Source organism: Macrobrachium nipponense, chromosome 24 (genome assembly GCF_015104395.2).
Source record: "Macrobrachium nipponense isolate FS-2020 chromosome 24, ASM1510439v2, whole genome shotgun sequence".
NCBI lineage: Eukaryota > Metazoa > Arthropoda > Malacostraca > Decapoda > Palaemonidae > Macrobrachium > Macrobrachium nipponense.
The window spans coordinates 51,038,081-51,059,924 of NC_061091.1; the positions used below are offsets into that span (position 1 = coordinate 51,038,081).

At 37.5% G+C, this 21,844-nt stretch overlaps 1 long non-coding RNA gene across 1 annotated transcript in view; it reads left to right on the forward strand.

The window, feature by feature from the left end:
* The window catches only part of LOC135204200 (uncharacterized), a 654,266-nt gene that overhangs the window by 399,153 nt on the left and 233,269 nt on the right, over positions 1-21,844 (forward strand). The window contains exon 2 of the long non-coding RNA XR_010312127.1: positions 2,858-2,911. This is a non-coding gene — a long non-coding RNA (uncharacterized LOC135204200). The remainder of the gene's footprint in view (positions 1-2,857; positions 2,912-21,844) is intronic.

The following is a 21,844-nucleotide window of genomic DNA, read 5'->3' on the forward strand; positions in this document are numbered from 1 at the left end:
AGCATCTTCATACTGCTAAAGCATTACTTTTCAATTGCGAGGAAATTTTCTCTGGTGCATGCATCTGTCGTGATATTTGAAAATGAATGTCAAATTTATTCGTCGTTTTATTATATTCTTTTGAAATATGTAGTCCTTGATACAAGAGAACGGATAACGGAGATCTGGTTAATTTCGTAAGTGGATTTCAGGTTTTCCTGTCAAATGATTTTTCGATTTTTATTGAATCCAGGTTTATTTGTCCTTATTTCTTTATCTATTTACATATTTATTTATTTATTTTGCTATTAGTAAAATTTTAAGTTTTCATAGTTTCAGTTGCTTGAAGTTCTGTCGAAAAAACAATTACTGGTATAGAAGGCTCAAGGAAGCTATGAGAGCAATAACACTCATATTCATTCAGTCTTCAGTTGAGAATGAACGCTTGAAGAAAAGAAAGAAAATATTACCCCGTTTACTGACCCGATGTTGCTTTGCTCTCTTCTGTACATTCTCAGCTGAAAACCCTATGGACAGTCAGCACACTAAACCTAAGAAGGCTCCAAATGGAAATCAGCCTGCAGAGACAAGTTATAGGAGAAGTTGATAAGAAATAGATATGAGGGAATAGAAGACAAAACCAATACTCTCGAATTTAAGAGACGTCAACAGAAAATAAGATTGAATGTGCTGCTCCTTTATACATTTGGAGATCAGACGATTCCTCAACAGCACTAGGTAAACTATTCCACATGAGAGCTGTAACCAAGGCCAAACGCTTAGCAAACTGAGTAGTATTAAACCTGATGCTGTAGTAGATTCACATGAGCCGTGCATTTGATGTCTAGGCCAGTTCCTTACGACGCTCATGATTGGCTGTTAATAAGCCAGTCACAGGGCTGGGAACTGTCAGTCTCTCTCGAGAGTTCACATAGGCATAATGTATGCTCCATCTCTCCTGAGGGATACTTTTGAAAGACGTATTTTTCAGGAGAAGTGGAACGCACATCCTACCTATGTGAACACTCTCGAGAGACTGAGTCTCCATCCCTGTGACTGGCTTATCAACAGCCAATCAGGGGCGTCGTAAGGGACTGGCCTAGACATCAAATGCACGGGTGATGTGAATCTACTATAGAAAACAGCACACAGTTTGTAGCACCAGCCTGCCTAGTGTTGTGAGCAAAACCAGTGAGGGCAGTTAAAGGAAAGTGCAGCGGATGTTTGTTGTTATAGCGCATTTTATGCAACAAACATAGTGACGTTTAAAGCTTTACGTATATGCTAGCCTATATTAATAAACTACTCCTGTAGTAGAGTTAAGTTTGTTGTTTTCGGCTGAATTATTAGTCATTATTTACAGTTTTGCTTAAAATCATCGTGAGATTAGGTAGAAAGGCATCTCGTGGTGCAATGATTGTTTGGCCCGATCATCAGACACAGATCTGTTTCTGGGCAAAATTTGCGAAAACGCAGAAAACAGGATAATGATAAAGCTAGATGTAGTAATTTCAAACAGCACTTTAATATTACGGATGCCCATCGATTTCGGTTATTTGTCACTTTACACCAGAAGCATATCCTACAAAATGGAGCTATGCAACACACAAACTTGATTCCATCATATTATTTACTGGCAAAATGAAGTTTATTTATTGTGTAAGACGATTAGAAGTCTTATTATTATCATTGTTGTTGTTATAATTATTGCCGTGACGCCCGAAACTAGCGCAAGCTAGAGAAAAATCCCTTGCTTGCGGAGATGAGAATTCAGCTTTATTGCATAAATAATGAACTGTCTGAGTGATTACCCGGAGCTTTTTGTGTTTCTTCTTTTCATTGCGCAAGTAAGCCTCTTATCGGAAATTTTACTTTTGCCAGTCCTCTCTTGATGAAGCAACAAAGACTCGCCAGGTGATATTTGAGTGTTGGTATCGCTTCCTTTTGCAGTTGTTTCTCATTTCTCTCTCTGACATAAATTTTGCCCCTCTGGCAACGAGATTTTCTTTTCCTTTCGTACTTACTGTGGAGTGGCGACGGAAGGACCGAGGATGTAATATTAGATTCGGAATATTGAGTATTTGAGGGTCAAGGCTTGGTAACTTTCCTTCGCCCCCTTCCTTGGTTTCTGTAGGAAACACACAAAGGCTACTCATTCTGTAACACTACAGCAATCTGTAAGGAAATGCGTTTGGTTTTTCCTAGTAACTACTTTCAGAATATTTGAAATTTGGCCGAACCACGGATTAATCGCCCCTGCTGAAATCATTCAGATATACCGATGAAGAATCCTTTTAAGATGCCGAATGCGGTTCTAGTAGCACCAGTGAGTGAATCTTCTCTTCCGAGTACTTATTTTTTCGTGTGCTGAAGTATGTACTTTTTAAGCTACCTTATGCCAGATTATTTCTTCCTCTGAGAATATGCCGTTGTACCGTCATCCTTCTTGGCTAGGATGAAGGTTCGAATGTGATGGAATAAAACCAGCTGCCTATCTAAAAGAGATGCATGTTAGTGAGACGTGTTGGAGAAAGAGTATCGGAACTTGCAGGAGGTAATAGACATAAGGCGTATTTCGCTAAACTGACCTACCATTCAGCTCTTAAATAAGTTGCACGTTCGCTCATTGCAAAATGTCTTAAAGTTTATTGTCTTCGTATCCTTATCGATGCTACGAAGCAAAACTGGGAGGGAACTGATAATACAGTATGGAATAACCACGATGTTACTCTTATATTAAAATAATAATAATAATACTTCCGGCTCTTGCAAACGTACACACGCACAAATATACATATATATATGTGTGTGTGTGCGCGCTATTCCACTTTGATCTTAATGGGGATACATTTTAATGTTATTATCATCTAAATTTCAGGTCTGGAGGCGACTTCCGTTGGTGCCAATGGATCAGGACTCCCAAGGGAGACAGGTACGTAGATGTATTTCCTCTGACGATCGCTTGAAACTCGTTTACTTGTTTTTCTCTTTCAATTGGGATTCTGGTTAGTCGTATATTTTTTTGTGAACTATCTAATTTCCGAGACAGTGAAAATGCGATTTGCACCAGAACTGCTCTTATTCGCCTGTATTATTTTACACATTTGCGTGTAAATGGTGAAAATTGCGCCATATACACATATTGTAGATTTGGGTAGACTAGGTGCCAGATATATGCAGAAAGATTTTTCCTTACACTTAATAACTACGGTACTTTGGCGCTGATATAATAACGCTGAGGTTGTTCAAAGTTTTGAGCAACCCTGTTTAACAAGGTTCACCTGTCTGTGCTTGACCATTCTCTCTTTTCGAGATGGAGTCACCATGGGTAAAACTTCTCATTGCAGAATCAAAAGGGCTATTAATATTGTTTTATTACTCACCTACCACATTTGATTGTCAATTCTTTTGATTACTGGATTTTGTTCATGCGTTTTTGGAGTTTAACTGCATTCAAGACTATTTTGTTTGACTGTGATAGAACATATGGACGTTCTGTTTCATAATATTGTTTGTTACATATTTTATATATTAATAAACCAGTTTTGGATCTACTACTAAGTAAAGACTGGGTTAAAGTTGTGTGTCCTTAAAGACTACGAAAATTACATAATAGTTTCCTGCGGTTACAACCGATATTTAGAATTTTTTGTAATTAGTCTCTCTCTCTCTCTGTCTCTCTCTCTCTCTCTCTCTCTCTCTCTCTCTCATATTTTAATCATATATATAAAATATATATGTATATATATGTATATTTATGTATATGTATGTATATTTATCTATACTTGGTACTTGGATGAAGTGGAGAAGGTCGTCAGGCATATTAGGCGACGGGGCCATTAGTGCCAAGTCAAAGGAAAGTTTCTACAGAAGTGTAGTCAGCCCAGCGAGGGTTTACGGAGCCGAGAAGTGGCCAATGAACAAGGCTCAAGAAAGGCAAATGGATGTGACGGAGATGAGGATGCTGAGATGGATGTGCAGAGTCACAAGAGTAGATAAGATCTGAAATGAATTTATTACAGGAACAGTTAAGGTAGGGCAAGTATGGGAGAAGGCTCGGAAGGAAGACTTACGTACAGTGGTTTGGTTATGTTTTGCTTAGAGAACATTACGTGTGGTAAAGGGTTATGAGCGTGGGGATGGAGGGAAGGTGAAAAAAAATGAAGGCCAAAGTTTAGATGAAGAATAATATAGGAGATGACATGCAGGAGAAAGTTTTAAGATGTCAGGTTGCATTGGACATAGGAATGTGAAGGCTGTTAGGATACGACGACTCATTGTAGAAATTGGCAAAGCTCAAGACAGATTTATATATATATATATATATATATATATATATATATATATATATATATATATATATATGACCCCGACCTGGGTCGCGTGGGTCTCTTAAGTTACTGTGGGTCATGCAAAAATCAAACGCTCAGTGATTAATTTAACACCGGTCTTATATTCTAATAAAATTACACAAGGGCCCGAGTGAGAGTAAAGCTAAATTCTATAAAAAACCGAGTTTCAGACCGAGGATGGTAACCGGGGAAGGGACCTAAGGGGAACCGTAAAGTCCTGCCCTCTTGCCGGACTGACACCTAACTGCTGACCTACAAGGGGACGCCTTAGTTTCTTCCTTCCTCCAATACGATATATTCCTTCTAGGCCATGATTGAATCTGGCACCTCTCCTTAGGTCTATTGCCCAATGAGTGCCCATGTAAGGGACGCTAACGCCCAACGAACTTTTTGGGGGATGTTGGGGGGAGGAGACGCTCTTCTCAATTTGAGAGAAACTGACCGTTGACATTTTATGGCGTCATGTGAGATGTTCAGATATTCTTGGGGAGTTCTTTATAAGCCTTCTAGAATGGTATATCTATCATAATATCTATATATATATATATATATATATATATATATATATATATAGAGAGAGAGAGAGAGAGAGGTGGGGGGAGAGAGAGAGCGAGAGAGAGAAGAAGAGAGAGAGAGAGAGATATTATATATATATATATATATATATATATATATATATATATATATATATATATATTTAATAGGGTATAAGAGAGAGAGAGAGGAATGTGTGTGTGTTTGTATATTCTCTCTCTCTCCCCCCCCCCCTCCCCTCCGCCACCGACAAAAGACATTTTTTTTTTTTTCGATCTTTTATATGGCGTTTAAACTGCAGACAATGAGAACCTCCCCGCGTCGCGGTATCACTTAAAGGTATACTACATTCGTACTGTGGAAAAATTGCATAAATTTTGTTCGCTGTGTACTCTGTTGGACTCATTTTGGAGTGTATAGATTAATATAATATATATATATATATATATATATATATATATATATATATATATAATGTACATATACATATAAATAGGTATATACCGTATTATTTATATAATTTTGTTTTCATAAGATAATTTTTTCTTATTTGTTATTCATTTAGCATTTCGAACTTGCTTCTCTTTCTTTAATCTTGCGGGCATTTCCTACAATGGAATGTTGCTTTACGATGTAAATGTTATACTCTCCCTTCTTAGAAGTCATGGAAATTTTGAAATTTGAAGATGTTTAATAAAAATTATTTATTAGGTATTCGAACTGGGGAGTGAACGCTGGCTTGGAAAGGTGTTAGTTTTGTAAGTTCTTGTGTTACCAAATATTTTTTTAATCCCTTGAGTTATCAGCATCTATGACGTTTGTGGCGGTTTAAGGCATAAGTAACTATTTAGTAATTTATATTGTTCTAAATATGTATCGCCAAAGATCTCTCTGGTTAGCGCTTGAATGGGTGACCGCAACTTGTTCATTTACGAAATTCACATCGATACTACCCTTTCACTATATTAACATCACTGCCATAGGTCAGCCACCTGATTTCAGACGTAGGAGGGAGAGTGTTGTGAGCCGTTGTGCGGTACAAAGTGGCCTGACAAGCCAACAGTGTGTGTATTATGTGGGAAAGAATTGAATTTGTGATGGAAGGGGGAATGGGATTAGTAAATGTACCGCAGGAGGGTAGATGAGGCAAAATATGGAGATGTAGCTGATGGCAATTTTTGGGAAATTTGGTTTCCGTAGAATTTACGAAGTTTTTATACTTCCTCTTATCATGGAGTATTATAGGAAGGGCAGCCTGTTGCTTCTTTTTAATTTTATTTTTTTTGCTCCTTTTCATAAGGATATGTAACGACATTTTCGTTATCAGTATTTTGACTTATCGTTTTAGTTTTGTTTAAATATGAATAATGTTTAGATATGGAAACAATGAGACGGAAGTGGCTTTTCTGAAACCCATTGCTTACTAGATCTCTGGCTCTGAGGATGGTCGTATTTAAATGATAATAAATTAAGCAAGGTCTTAATTTGGCACCTCATGCTTACCATATTATCTCTTCCTCAAGGCTGCCCAGGTTGGATGTTACAATGTCTAGGTCTTGGTGGTTCACGCGTACCTAAAATCCATGGTTAGAAAACGCACGAGAACTAACGTTTACTCTAAGCTTAAAACGCAGATTTTTAAAAATAAATTTGTAGAATAGATAACGAGTTTAGTATAATGATCCAATATTCATTAAGACATATTAGTTCAGAATTGTTCTTCATTTGCCCTTTGGCGTTGGAGGAAGGGATGTATGTCAAGGATCAATTATTGATTATTGAATTTAGCCGGGGATGCAGCTTCGTGTGCGGGAGAATTATTTTCTAAATTGCCGGGAGAGTTTGTTTACATGTTCCTGTCTCAAATCCGGATAGAAGAAGTGGGTTAAGCGTAGCGTTGACGCTCGTTCGTGTGAAGTTCCAAGCGGCATTAAAATTTTCATTAAAGTTTAGCCATTTTTTTTTCAAGTTCAGTGTCAATGTCCGGCCTTTAAATGCCAAGGCATATTGAGGCTAAAAACAAATCTTAGCTGTGCAGTACAGGCATCAGTGGAATATTGTGATGGATCACTGTAGATTCAGTTTGAGTAACCAAGATTTTTCCCTTCTAATGCACGAAAACAAACTTAGACGTTCTGGAGACTTAGTATACCCTCATTTCCAACAGATGTGCTGATATGTCATTATTTGTTACTTTCTTACCAGTTTTCTTCTTTAGCATTTGGCCATTTCATTTTGTGGAAGATTGCTTTGTAATTTGTCGGCCTGAAAGTTTTATTTATATATATTATTTTATGAAAGTTTATATATCTTATGTTGATAATGTTTTTGCTGTCTGTGTATGGAATCTTTTCTCGTGATATCGGAGAAAATTCTTATTTTCATTGTTATAACAAAGACTTATTGGAGAATCTCGTGTTAATGTCAACTTACCTATTACCAGTTATTCATGTAATGTTATCGGAGTTTCAGTCAGAGAACGTTCAAGGTCATGGTGTCTCATAATAGTTAGTTCTTCTAAATATTTCCTCGAATAGGATCAGTTCCAGAGATTAAAAAAAAAAAAAAAAAATTCTGCTGCTTTCATTTTGTACCGCAGAATCGCGGATGAATCACCTGCTTTCCTGTACACGAAGCTGTGCCAGTGCTATAGCTTTTTCTTAATTTTATTATAATCTATATATATATATATATATATATATATATTTATTATATATATATATGTATATGTATATATTTTTTTTTGGGGGGGGTGGGGGGGGGGGGGGGGGGGGGGGGTGTGGGGGGGTGGGGGGGGGGGGGGGGGGCTTGGGTGTCTTCCTTCTTCTGTGTTAACATTTCCGAATAATACACTCTAAACATCAAAGGTTTCTTTATTCGATGTTGCCGAAACAAATATCTCTCGAGAGACCGTATGGTACGTTAGGGAAATTGCTAGACGTTCATTTGCAGGGCCGATTAAGTTCTCCTTTAGCTTGATTTTGTAGTAATTTTCACCTTCCATGTAAGAACAAATCCCTCGTTATTGGCACTGTGAGAATCTATAAGTGTGAACGAGTAGCTGAAAGTAGTGTATGACTAGAAGGTAAAGAAGACACCATGAAAAAACGAGGAAAGGAACGCTTTTAATCCCTGTATTCATATAGCGTAGAGAGTAGAACTTGTTCGAACTCACGGTTAGAGAGGTCCTTCTGGTGTCAGTCATTGATCAAAGAACCACTGCTGACTTTGAATATTGACCTTCGGGTAGAGGAGTAAATCAGGCTGTTGTAACATCATCGTAATGAAATTTAATTATTAGTGCGAGACAGGTCCACGGTTACGAACATATTCATTCAGTGGTTTTGCTTTGTTTCTTTCCTTTTGCAATGAGCCCGGTTCGTTTTGAAGATTAATTTTACTCTGATGAAATTGGTAAGCTGCAGTTTTCTTGTACTTGATCCGAGTCCTGGAGAACTTCAGCACTCACTGGAATTGAAATTCGTAGGTTACGTTAAAATATGATCGCGTTCAAATCTGGAATGCTTTTTCATCATAAGGTCGGATACCTCTGTGGGAGTTGAGAATTTTTATTAGAGATGTTTTTTCTACACTTTGATAATTATACTAATTATGTACGGTATTTCAGGCATAACTTTTATAGTTGTAAATTTCAGTAATACGGAAGATTAGTTCCTTTTTAGTTTTCTGTAAAAGAAAACCATTCAGAAAGTTATTTGTCTGTCCATCTTCACTTTTCTGTCTTCCCGCAGATCTTAAAAATTACAGAGGGTAGATGGCTGATATTCTTATGTTGATCATGCACCTTCCTATCATCAAATATACCATATTGCAACCCTCTAGCCTCAGTAGTTTTTATATTATTAAATGTTAAAGTTACCCATGATCGTGCGTCTGGCAGCGCTATTGGACAGGCCACCACTAGGGTGTGACTGAAAGTTTTATAGGCCGCGTCTCATACAGCATTATACGCTGTACAGAAAACTTGATTGCGCCGAAGAAACTTCGGTGGGTGGGTTTTTTTTTTTTTTTTTTTTTCTCTCTCGTCACTGGAGTTGGTTTTTGTAGATATATTATTTGTATAAACAACAATTTGAGTAAGCAAAACTTTGACAGTATTACATGGTGCTGAAAATATCGAAGTGACTATAATACAATGAAGTTTAAGAGACGAAAGTCGTGCAAGCTTTTCTTGTCCAGTGAATGAAAATCACCTCCCCCCCTTCCTTTTTTTCCCCCTGTTTCTTCTAGGATGATGACAGAGACAGACAAAGATCTTTCTGTCTCTTGTCCTTGGCTTTTTTCTACTTGTTTCCGTTGTTGAGTGTTTCCCTGTTGTTTGTAAGTTCAGGTTTGACTCTTAAAACAGATAAGATTTTATTGCACTTTTTCACCCTCTCACGTTTAGTTCGAAGTCTCTCTCTCTCTGTCTTCTTTTATGCTTATTCTGGTTTCCCTAATTTTTTTTTTTTTTTTTTTTTTTACTCATTTCACTTAATTAATCACCCGGGTATTCTTGAACTTTTACCCAGTTAATGCGTACTATATTTCTATCATTTCTGTGTTTGTCTGTTTTCTCATTATAAATTCGCATATCCCCGAATGTCCAGGTTTCTCTGGGTGTAAACTGAATATTCTTATTCACACACACACACACACACACACACACACACACACACACACACACACACTTACATTTAAAGCGTACTCTCTTTCTCTGCACAACCTTTTTTTCCCCCAGCACACCCTTCAGATATCCCATGGGCGCAGCCAGTTATCAAACATTGCCTCCGAGTTCCCGTATTCCCTCTCACCCTCTTTCTTTGCTCTCCTCCATGAATTCCCTCCTCCTCTCCTTCTCCTCTCCCCCCCTCCTCATCCGTTCTGTCACTCTTTTGTACTGGGAGTGCTTGCTTGTTGGCTGCTTGCGATGCATTCATAGGCAACACATGATTATGGCTATACTTGGGGGGCAAGATCGATTTGGAGGTTGCATTTAGCAAGGTCACTTGTTTTTCTCGTGATGTTGCCACTTGCCACTCCTGTCCACATCGCTGCTTCTGTGTTTTATTGTTGCCGTTGCTTTTGTTGCTGCTATTGTTGATACTGCTATTTGGTGATTTTGTTGTTGTTGTTTTTTTTACTCCCACTGATGCTGCAGCCAGTTTGTAAATATTTTGTGTGTGTGTGTGTGAAATGAAAGTAATGATGGTAAAACACAAGCAGCCTCAGTAACAGTTTATAGAGCTTAGCAGATAATTTTTATCAAGTTGATTATAAAAATTAAATTTTGGCGATGTATTTTCCCCTCTGCGAACCGACAGCTGTGTACTTTTCAGTAAAGAAAGACCAATTGTTCGGGCGTAACCAACGTTCCTTCGAGGCATTATGGTGGTCCCAACAGAAGAATGGTGAGAAAAAGGGGTCCTACCTGCACCTCCGGCTCGATAGATGGCGCTAGTCGTCACTTCTTGCGCAATTCCCGCAATAGATGGCAGTAGTTGTAAGGTTTCCCATCGTGTCCCGTATTTTTCTTTCGTGTGAATATTTTCGTTTCCAAGTTGCTGAGAGACTCCTTTCTCTAGGAATACATTGATAAATCCTTGGTTCTTAAGAATACCATAAAATACTGTAAAGTAGAATTTTCAAAACCTATGAATCTAGAGGCTAGATTTAGAAATTTGTATTCGTTTGTCAGGTGTTCCTGTAATGCCACTGCGCTGATTTCAAACACGTGTTAGTAACTGTTCCGTAAATCATTTCTCACAACAAAAGTTCTTGCATAATTTATTTTCCCATAGAAGTTTTCTTTATGTCAGTACAGTTGTCTATCCCAGTTTCCTTATACAGTCCATGAATGGCTTCGTAACCAAACCTTTTGAGTACATTCTCTCTCTCTCTCTCTCTCTCTCTTCTCTCTCTCTCTCTCTTCTCTCTCTCTCTCTCTCTATCTCTCTCATATATATATATATATATATATATATATATATATATACACATATACATATACATACATACATACATACATACATATACTGTGTGTTCGTGTGAGGTCTTAGGTGCTTTCAAAACTTTCAATTGTTGGAGCATGGCAATTACGTTTTCCTTACTTTTATGTAATTTCAGAACGTTTAGACAAGGTGGTTATTATTATTATTATTATTATTATTATTATTATTATTATTATTGTTATTATTATTATTATTCATCTGCAACATGTCTGAGGACATTTATATTGAAAACTTGTTTCGAGGGAATGAGTACAGTACCCTAATATGTAAATGAGATAGAAGAGGTTAACTTGAGTCACGGAAATCGCAAGCCTTCTCCAAGACTGCAATTTACTGAAACCCCCCGTCCCCGTGCCCGTTATACTGGTCCCCGATCTCCCAAAATCCAATTTGTTGACAAATCAAATCCAACGCATAATTCCTTATCGGAGATTTAAGAACAAATAAACATGACAATATTTTCGAGACCTTGTAAAGTTTATTTTAGAGTAGTGTGGTGTCCATAAATATATGCTGATACTCACGGAGAAATTTTTTTGGTAAGCGGAAATAACATTAAAAAAAGCATTATCAAAGATTGCTTTCGTATGCCCCTAAGTGGACTTCGTGGGCTGCAGACGGCTAGAGCAATGAATTTTTTGCTAAAATATATTGCATCCTACTTAAAGAAGGCATTTAATATGGAGATAGGGTCACTAATCGTCTGCTTACCATTTGTACTTTTTAATTGACCCATAGAGGGCAAACATTTGTAACGAAGTTCCACTGTAAAAGGGGTATTTAATTTAAAAAGTTTCGTAGCGACCTTGCTGAAACCAAAGTGACTCAACACCGGCATTTAAGCCTGAAATGATAAGTGACGTAACACGGTAGCCTGATAAGAAGGGCGTTTATGTTTTGTTTTAAAAAACATATTGGTCTTTGTTGTAGGTTTTTATGCATTGAAGACCAAGAATTTGTGTTTGCGGTAATGTTGCTGAGGCTGAGCATATTTATTTGTTTTCATTGTATGAGTATAATTTTTGTAGCTAAGTATTTTGTATGTCTTTGAGGTAAAAAAAATAGAAATAGTTCCGTACGACTGCATGGAAATGTAGCAGATCAGCATACCGTAGGTTTTGTGTCGTTGTCCTACATAACTCAATCTCTCAATTCTTAAAGCGAAAGAAGTTGATTAGGCTACTGCTTCCAAGCAGGGTAGATATAAGTGGTTTTAGGCGCTCTTCAACTTGTAACTTCATTATTAATCTGTGATATGTTTTTGAGAATAGAGTGCAGGCGAAGGGACATTCCTTTGAATGAATACCTTCGCAACGGGTTGGAACCTTCATTTAGGGGCTTGAAACGGACCAGCACGAACACAAAATGTAAAAGTAAAATAGTTTCTTAGATAAATATGATGAGTTAAATTTTTCAATATATATATATATATATATATATATATACATACATATATATATACATACATACATATACATATACATACATACATATACACATATGCTCTTTATAGGAAACAGAAACAGGATATACACGCCTGGTACTTATCAAAAGAATAAAAAAAAATCGCATGAAACAAAACAACGTTCATCGAGGAAAAGTCCAGACATCAAAATCCATCTCCAAGATCCCTGCTCCTCAACAGTCTATACAACAGCATATAATCTTGAAGGAAAGAACATGATATACGAAATCCGGAGATTTCTAACATATAAGATATTTTTTGTTTATCTGCAGCTTATCTCACATGGTGAATTATCAACACCTGACTTAAACAATATGCTTAGGATCTTTTGTTGTTAATACGAGCTGATTGATCTGTTTTCATAACTAAAATGTCTTTTAACTTTTCTACTAAATCAAAAGAACATATGGTTGGGTAAACAAAAATAGAAAAGAAAAAGACCGAAGGCCTAAAACTTATTTGTCTAAAAATCTTCCAATAATAGTATGGAGGAACTGATGCTGTGGATTTTTACAACAAAGTTGGTTCATCCTTGATTTAGCAGTTCAAGTATGAATGTTGTAGTTACTCTTTGTCTCGTTTCTTCTCAGGAGCCAGGAACATTAATGAAACGGTTTCACGCTGAAAATAACCGTGTGCAGTAAAAGTAAGGTCAGTAAATTTATATGGTATTGTTACGTCGATGGATGTAAGCGGTATCACCTATTCATTGGCGCCATGGAAAATTCCTGAGACCGGTAATTGAATTTACAGCATTACAAGGCATCTTATCGCCTTCATCAAGCTTTGGAACCCTTTAGGACAGGGGTGGCCGAACTTTTGGACTCCGAGGTCTACTCTCAAGACTAAAACTCATGTACGATCTAGCATACTACATAATCACATAATATTACGTGGGAAAAAAAAAATTCAAAAAGCGCCATAATACGAGAAAATATGAGTAAAATATACTCACTTTTATATATATATATATATATATATATATATATATATATATATATTATATATATATTATATATATATATATATATATGTAAATGTATGCTTGTGTTTTTGTTTGTTTATATAAGATTGTGGGGGAACGGCGATCGACCAAACAAGTAGCCGCGATCGACTGGTAGATCGTGATCGACTGTTTGGCCACCTCTGCGTTAGGATATAGTGAGCGAACATCTGAGGCCAAGTGTGTTTATTCGTTTCACTCTTCCAAGTTGCCAGAGAGAGAGAGAGAGAGAGAGAGATTACCGGCCTGCTTGTTGCGATAATCAAATGGCTGGAGCATCCTCATACCATAGCGTGTGATTTGCTTAAGGAAAGAGATCTGAGTGCCTTGGCACCTTAAGACAGTGAGAAAACAGGCTTTGCCAGGCAATAATATGCCTATACTTTGTGCTACTGGTTTATGAATCACGGAAGTTAATCAACAAACTTCCCGGATCCACATTTTTCTTCGAAGTGCTGAACTGCGTAACTCCTTAAAGTAATGTTGACGAATATGCTTCCTTGACTATCGAGCTTATATGTGTGGGACTAGTATCGGGTGTATTAGTCTGGCAACCTTATCAGAAAACTCAGTGCTTAGAACTTTATAACAGACCTCCGAGTAAGGCTTACCAACCAGCATTTTCACTCGAAACGTTTGTTCAGGTGAACGTTTACCCGAACGGTTTACGTTAAACATTTTTTATCTTGGTTCTTCAAATTGACTGCATTTGGTACCTTTTGTCATTACTGTCATTTGGACTTGCTCCACAAGAATGTTTCCACTTTTTGAAAGAAAATACATTGTATCGTTATTTAGCTCAGCAGTGAACTATGCATGTAATAGCGCATCAAATTGGGTGGCTCGCAATCATCCTCAGAAGCATGCCAGGAGCCGTGAGGCTGACGAATAAGGGGTCGTCGCTCTATTAAAGGGAAAAGGTATAAATGCGAAAATTGTAACGAAAGCAACGGTAACATGTTTGCAAGTGTACCAGTCAACATGCAGCTCAAGACCTCTATCTTTATTTTCCACATCTCTACAATCTTTTGGTAAGGTTTTTCGGCTTTTCGTTATAAATCTCTCTCTCTCTCTCTCTCTCCGCGTAGCGTTTCGCTAATGCTGAATCCACTACCTTTGCCTTGCACATATTGGTTTTTGCGAGAACTCTCTCTCTCTCTCTCTCTCACACACACACACACACACACACACACACACACATCATGAGGAACTGTTGATATTAATTTTCATAGTAATGTGACATTCAAAATAGTATTGTCTGTTCGCATTTTTGTCACAATTTTTGGCATTATACATAAGACAGGTGTCCTGATACGAAGGAATGATTTCTCTCGCCCAGTGTATTAGGCTTAGGACCTGTCCATCATGCAGACTTGCCTTACACACTGGTCAGCCGCTCGGCCATAGATTCACCGCTATAACACAGAATCCCATAGGTAATTTAATTAACTCCTGGTGTTTTCCCATTCTCCAACTTCTCAATTTCCTTCCTTCCTCATTAGTCCTTTCCTTTGTCATTCTTGCACTAAAATTATTCATTCACTCTTGTATCTTTCAGTTGTACCTCCCTTATATCTTCGACTGTGTATAATATATATGTATATATATATTATATATAATATATATATATATAGTATATATAGATATATATATATATATAGATATAATATGCGTGTCTATGTCACACATTTTGCATAATGTCGAATTTGCCAGACTTATGAATAACTCATCCAAGGGGTATGAAGTTGATAAACGCATGTGCCTAAGGTGAGGGTTGGGGGGGGCGGGGGTAGGCAAATACGCTTATCAGTTATAATGCCCATTGCATAATAAATTATTTCAGTATACATATATAAAAGTTCCGTGTGTTTTAAATCACAAATTTTTTTTTGTATATATACACATAATTATACTTACATATAACAGAATCACGAAAATATGGTACGTGAAGAATAGCTATATAAGTAAAGAACAAAAAGTCGAAAGACCTTGATGAACTTCGTTGTTTCTCTTTCCTTTGTGGTTTTGTCTTTATATATATATATATATATATATATATATATATATATAATGTGCTTGTGTGTGTGTGTGTGTTTGTATGTATGTATGTATGTATGTATAAAGATCATATAAGTATATTTAAAAATCTTCGTGTCGCTGGATGGCCTAAATAATGAATTATTTACCAATTAATTACTCGGCTGTGGTGGATCAAAGTTAGAGCAGATAATGTGGGTTTGTCATCTTCATTCCGTGAATGTGCTGAGAAAATATTAAAATGAACATATTTGTTTTCTTTTTACCTTTTCCTCGAGTCGTAAGAAACAATAATAAGTATATAAATAAGGTCCTCTCACTTTGTGTATGCGTGTGTGGTTATGTGTGTGTGTGTTTGGGTGAGGGTGGGTGGGGGGAGAGATGTCAAAGTGAACTTGGCTGCACGTTGTGTTTTAGGTAATAATACGTAGTTTGTGGGTGGGGTGGGGGGGTTGCGAAAATTTTGTGCGTGCTACATTTTATCTTTTAATTTGAATTGTATCCATGTAGGCTAAGGATTATCTTGTTTTAGTTACAACCAATTATTATTATTACGCTGTTGGATTTCAGGTCTCGTATAACCCATATTCATTTACTAGGAGACTTATTAAGAAATAAATGTACTTTTCGCCAGCAGTTGCGCTTCACTTACCAGTTGTGCTTTCCAAAGGCTCATCCGTCCTCTTCTGTCCGGGCTTTCGTAGGGTGTGATCGAATCGAGTCATTCGTAGTCGACAGAGAGAGAGAGAGAGAGAGAGAGAGAGAGAGAGAGAGAGAGAGAGAGAGAGAGAGAGAGAGAGAGCGAGTAGTAGTAGTAGTAGTAGTTGACTGCTAACGGAAAATCCAATGCGTAAGTTCTGACCATCTGTCCGCCCCAGTCGAACTGCCTTTTCAATAAAATAAAAAGAATAAAAAAATGGGGGTACAAGCCAGTTGTTATGACCGTTGAAACACTTACTCATAGCGCTTAGTCATTGTTTCAAGTTTCCATATTGGGAAGACTGTTACGGCGACGTTTTATAAAGAAAAAATTTCTTGTGTGTCGCAGTGGAACGTTTAGCTAATGCAATTAATTGAATCACATTCAATTCGTCACAACTGCCGTAAGTTTTAATACTCATGCGGGTCCTGAGCCTGGATAAAAGGGAACGTTGGAGCTGATGGTTAACGGTCTCGGATTGTCAAATACCCAGCAATACTGAGGCTTGCAACCAGCGTTATCAGTCGGGTATGGCAGCGGTTCACAGTTAGGCATAACTTGGAGGGCAATCATGTATTCCATTCATCATACACTTAAATACGGCGGGATTCCTCCCTCAGCGACAGACACGTGATCTCCGCGTCGCCTGAGGAATTTATTTTTATGAATGAATGTATGTGAGGTTGAAAATCGTCGTGTTTATTCAAGGGTAAGACTTTGTGTGCGTGTGTTTGGCATGTCTATTTGAGGGCTTCATTATGGCCGATGCCCCCGACGACGTTTTAACGCTTCTGTGGTGTTCCAGAGAGCTTGGCATAGCTTCTGCTGGCCGCGTATGTGTGTTTGTGTGTGCGCTGTTGCTCTCTTCACTTAAATGAGTTCGCAAATGCATCGTTCAGTTTGAATGACGTCATAGATTGTACCGTTTCAGCCATGGAGAAGATTGATTGTTCTCGTTTTCTAAGGTGCACGTTTCATTTCAGATCGATTCCCTAGGGTCTATCTTTTTGTTATTTCCCTCCTCAACTGGATCCTAGAAAAATTAAACTTGCTGGGAAAAATAAGAGCAAAGAACGAAAGGAAAAGATTTCAGGGCGAGTCGATACTGGTGGAACAGGATAACCTCCCACACTCTGACGTCACGCCTCTAACATTAGCCAATCAGCTGCCACTCCCCATTAAGCTCCGTGATATTTCGACATTAATAAAAACCGGCCTCTATATGCTATTCTCGTAGTTCTTTTGCCCTTACTTTATGTTTCTATGTTTTACCATTTTCACTTTGGTTTTTGTTCCGTAAAATTACTTTTGGATGTTATTTACTGATATTTAGATCAAAGTTACAATTATGTATTTCAAGTGTTTTGAGCGTTTAAAGATTTTAAATCTTTTAGATTCCTCGTAAAGATTATTGTATCGAAAAGTTTCAGTCATTTTTATCAGCACTAAAGAAGTAAAATCATTTTTTCCTTTGGTAGCCTACATAAGGTTTCTTGTGCTTTGAGATGAGCATCCGTGAAGTGGAGACACCTAGCGGCCAAGCGGGTAACTGCGGTCGTGTTACTCTATTGGCCGCGGGAAATTCGAACATGTACTGACTTATCGATTGGCCCTTTGGCCTCGCTCAAACGCGCCCGACCATGGCTTGGGTCTGAGATTTAAAAAAAAAAAAAAATCACCAGACGAATAACGTGGCCAGAAGAGAGGATCGGCTTTTGCCGTGGCGGTAGCAATGTTAATTGGCTTTTAAGTGTGTCCTTTTTCTCGGTTTTCTGATTCTAGGTTATCAACCCCTTTTCGGCCGGGCCGTTCAGCGGCTATGCTTCGACGCGTGGGAAGTGCATTTGGCGCCATTTTTGTTTCTGGAAACTTTGGCGCCACTTTCGCTTCCAGAAGCGATGTGTCATTGATCACTGGCAACGTTTTGCGCCTCGCGTCAAGACCTTGGCCAGCACTTTCGTTATTACTGAACATTATGAACTGGGTTCCGTGAGTTTTTTGAACTGGTATACTCGTCAGGATTTGTTGAAAGATACTCGCAGTTAAAATCGTTAAGCAAATAACATGTTCTACTGACGACGTGTTTTCATTAGATGATTTATTTGTTTATTTCTAGTGGACCATGGTGCATAGTTTGGTCCTAGTTGAAACAAACTTCCATCTACCACAATCGGAGGAACAGATTATTCCTGGATCCCCTGTGTGACATTATTTAGGTCAAGATGTTGAACAGAGGATTCGTCCCATACCTCAGGGAGCCTAAATTAATAATGAAGTCCTGTTGGGGGCCTTGCTTACTGGAGAGAGAGAGAGAGATTATTAACTCATGAATCTGAACTTTTTTTATGTATTTTAGATTGCGCTATAGAGATCATGTTGTTATACTTTATACTATTTAACATTTTTATCTTATATCATGAGTTTACACTTGATATTTTATGTAATTATAATTAACTTATTCAGTATTTTGGAATTAATTTTTTTCGTCTTAAAGGGCATTTTAATTTCTTGTTGAAATTAGTATATGAGGAAAATATTTTGCTTCCCACTTGTTCCTTTCCACAACTTTGCTCTCTCTCTCTCTCTCTCTCTCTCTCTCTCTCTCTCTCTCTCTCTCTCTCTCTCTCTCTCTCTCTCTCTCTCTCTCTCTCTCTCTGAGTTTCATTACGTAATAAACTGTCTTCCTTCGCAGTGCCCTGCACCTACATCAACAGATAGTTGAGTTACGTCATTTTCTGTTTATGGTCACCGTTTTCTGCTTTCCTCTTGCTCTTGCTTCGATACCACCCCCCCCCCTCCCCCCCCACCCCCCCCCCCCCCCCCCTCCACCTCTCTCTCTCTCTCTCTCTCGCTCCTCTCTCTCTCTCATCTCTCTCTCTCTCTGATCCTTTATGAACTAGATGTTTCTATATGACTGCTCACATGGTAACATAGAAGTTCTAGCCTATATATTTGTATTTATTTAATGAACTTCCGGTTATTTTCAATTATTTATTATCATTCAAAATGCGCAACAACATCCAGCTGGAAATGGGTTAAAAATCCAACATCTGTAAATGAAAAATAAACTTTCTGTGGGATTGAATACCCATAGACGGTGTAAAGATAATGAAAGACGGAAAGAGTGTAAATAAGAAAAAAAAAAAAAAAAAAAAAAAAAAAAACTATATAAGGAGAGAGAGGAGAGGAAAAAACTGCTTCGGCGATGATAGGAAGTCTGAATCCTCAAACTTCTGAATTAAAGATGACATTAGAGTGTATGCAGGCATCCTTTGTAGAGTCAGTGTAGCGTCGTTGGTCAGGTCTACGTTTTTTGAAAGGGAAAAAAGAATTTTTTTTCTTTATATTGGTGCCTTCATTATAGCTACCTATGTTATTGTTCGTATTATCTTTATTGTTATGCATCGTTCTGTGATATGCACCCCACTCTTGTTTCGTTAGTCTGTTGTCATATTTTCAATTTTAGTCGTATGTTTTTTGTTCTTATTGACATTACTTGGTAGGTTATTGTTCATGATTTGATGTCATTATTATTTTTGGTTTGGTTCGTTATAGTTGCTAACATTCGTATTCTTGTATTTATATATTTTTTTCCTTAATGTTAATGTTCACTTGCTTATATGCTAGATTTTAATCGGTATTATTTTTCTGTGATGTTAAAAGTGACATTGTTTACGCATTCTGATCCGAATTTTATTTATAGTCCATGGATATTCCATGTGATATGCCGTTTTGATGGTATTTTAATCTATATTCTTGCTTCCGTTTTCATCTTTTCCCTACCTCTCTGGAGTTTGGCCTTGAGTACTGGGATAGTTTTGTACAACCAGGAAATATTTTTTGCAGAATTTTTTTTTACCTCGAACTGTTTCTTTTATTCTTAAAACATCATTAGCCGCTGCCAGTATTTTCCTTATATTTGCGTCGTGTTATCGACACTATTGCTGACCGGGATTTAATATTTGGGAAATTTCGTCCTCCGTCGTTTAGTCGTAATGAGGCTCATGTTATTAGAGTATTTTACTATATTGCGCCTATTTTATATACTACTTCGCAACATGAAGTCATTTAATTTTTAATAAGAAACTGATTTCACAGTTTGTTGATTTTAAGTTATGGCCGCGATTTTATGATTGTTTAATTATCAGAATTTTTCTGAATTAAGTCTCTCTCTCTCTCTCTCTCTCTCTCTCTCTCTCTCTCTCTCTCTCTCTCTCTCTCTCTCTCTCTCTGAATTATTCAGACTTTGCATTCTTGTATTACTGAGTGACTATAGCAGATTGACATTAACCGTGTATTTGATGTCTAGGCCAGTCCCTTACGACGCTCCTGATTGGCTGTTAATAAGCCAATCACAGGGCTGGAAACTCTCAGTCTCTCTCGAGAGTTCACATAGGCAGGATGTATGTTCCACCCTCCAGAGGGATGCTTTTGAAAAAGGTATCCTTCAGGAGCGGTGGAACATAGATCATACCCATGCATATGAACTCTCGAGAGAGACTTGAGAGTTTCCAGCCATATAACTGGCTTATCAACAGCCAATCAGGAGCGTCGTAAGGGACTAGCTTAGACATCAAATGCACGGTTGATGTGAATCTGCTATAGTAGCTTTTTCCTTTAATATTGAATTTACTTCTACAAAATAACACGGTATGCGCATGAATTTTCCTTTTTCTTTCAACGTAGAGGCTGCTTTCATTATTTAACGCTATTCCTCGAATGTACTAATGTTCCACGTACTTCTCTTCAAGATCGTTTAGATGTTGCAGCGAAATAGCGGCTGTGTAAATATGGAAAGGGTAAAGTTTCTGTAGAATTCAAAATGAAAAGTAGGTAAGATCATGTTAAATCTTTTTCCGGGCCGCGAATTCACCTTTGCCAACATTTTCTTCCGCAGAGTAAAGTAGGTCAGCGGATGCTTCTTCCTTTCCTCCTCAGTGCTTTGGCATTCGCTCGGAACCTCGGATGTCGGTGATTCCTGTAATCCAGCCTTTGTCGCTTCCTTTTGGAGGAATGCTGATACACTTTTCCTTTCATTTATTTTAACCCATAAAGTAGACCTCTCTTGCAACTTTTTACCCCTCGTCCTTTTGATTCGGCAATAAAAATTATGATTTTACATTCTTGCCTAATGCCTACTTCAGGTGAGTAAATTTGTCCCATGGATACCTTCCACTTGCACAGGCAGACACCTATACTATATCTAATATATATATATATATATATATATTATATACTATATATATATATATATTATATATATATATATATAATATATATATATATATATATATATATATATATATATATATAGATATCTGTATGTATGCAGTGGTGAATGCGAATGAAAGAGAAAAACTGTGGAAGCCGGTCAGATGAAATGTTTCACTTGCATAATATTTCGTGTAATATGAACTAGAGAGGAAATTCGGTAATGCAAAGTAATGGTAAAATGGGATCGAGTAGGTGAAAAGATGGATCACCGCACTTTTCGAGTGTCGTCTTGCAGAAAGAATGGAAGAAGATAGGTTTTTAAAAAGATTATTCCAAAAGGGTTAGTTGGGAGGGGGAAGGGAAGGCTAGAAATTGCTGGATAGTGTTGGTGAAGTATTGGAAAGGAAAGGCTAGGATAGAGGCGAAGGACTCATTGTGTTAAAAGAAACCTAAGAACTGGTGGTGATCCTTTTCTGTAGATGTATGAATCAGCTGGTATTGTGGAAGTTTATATAATGTTCAGCAGACGAAGTTTGAATGTGGTTATTG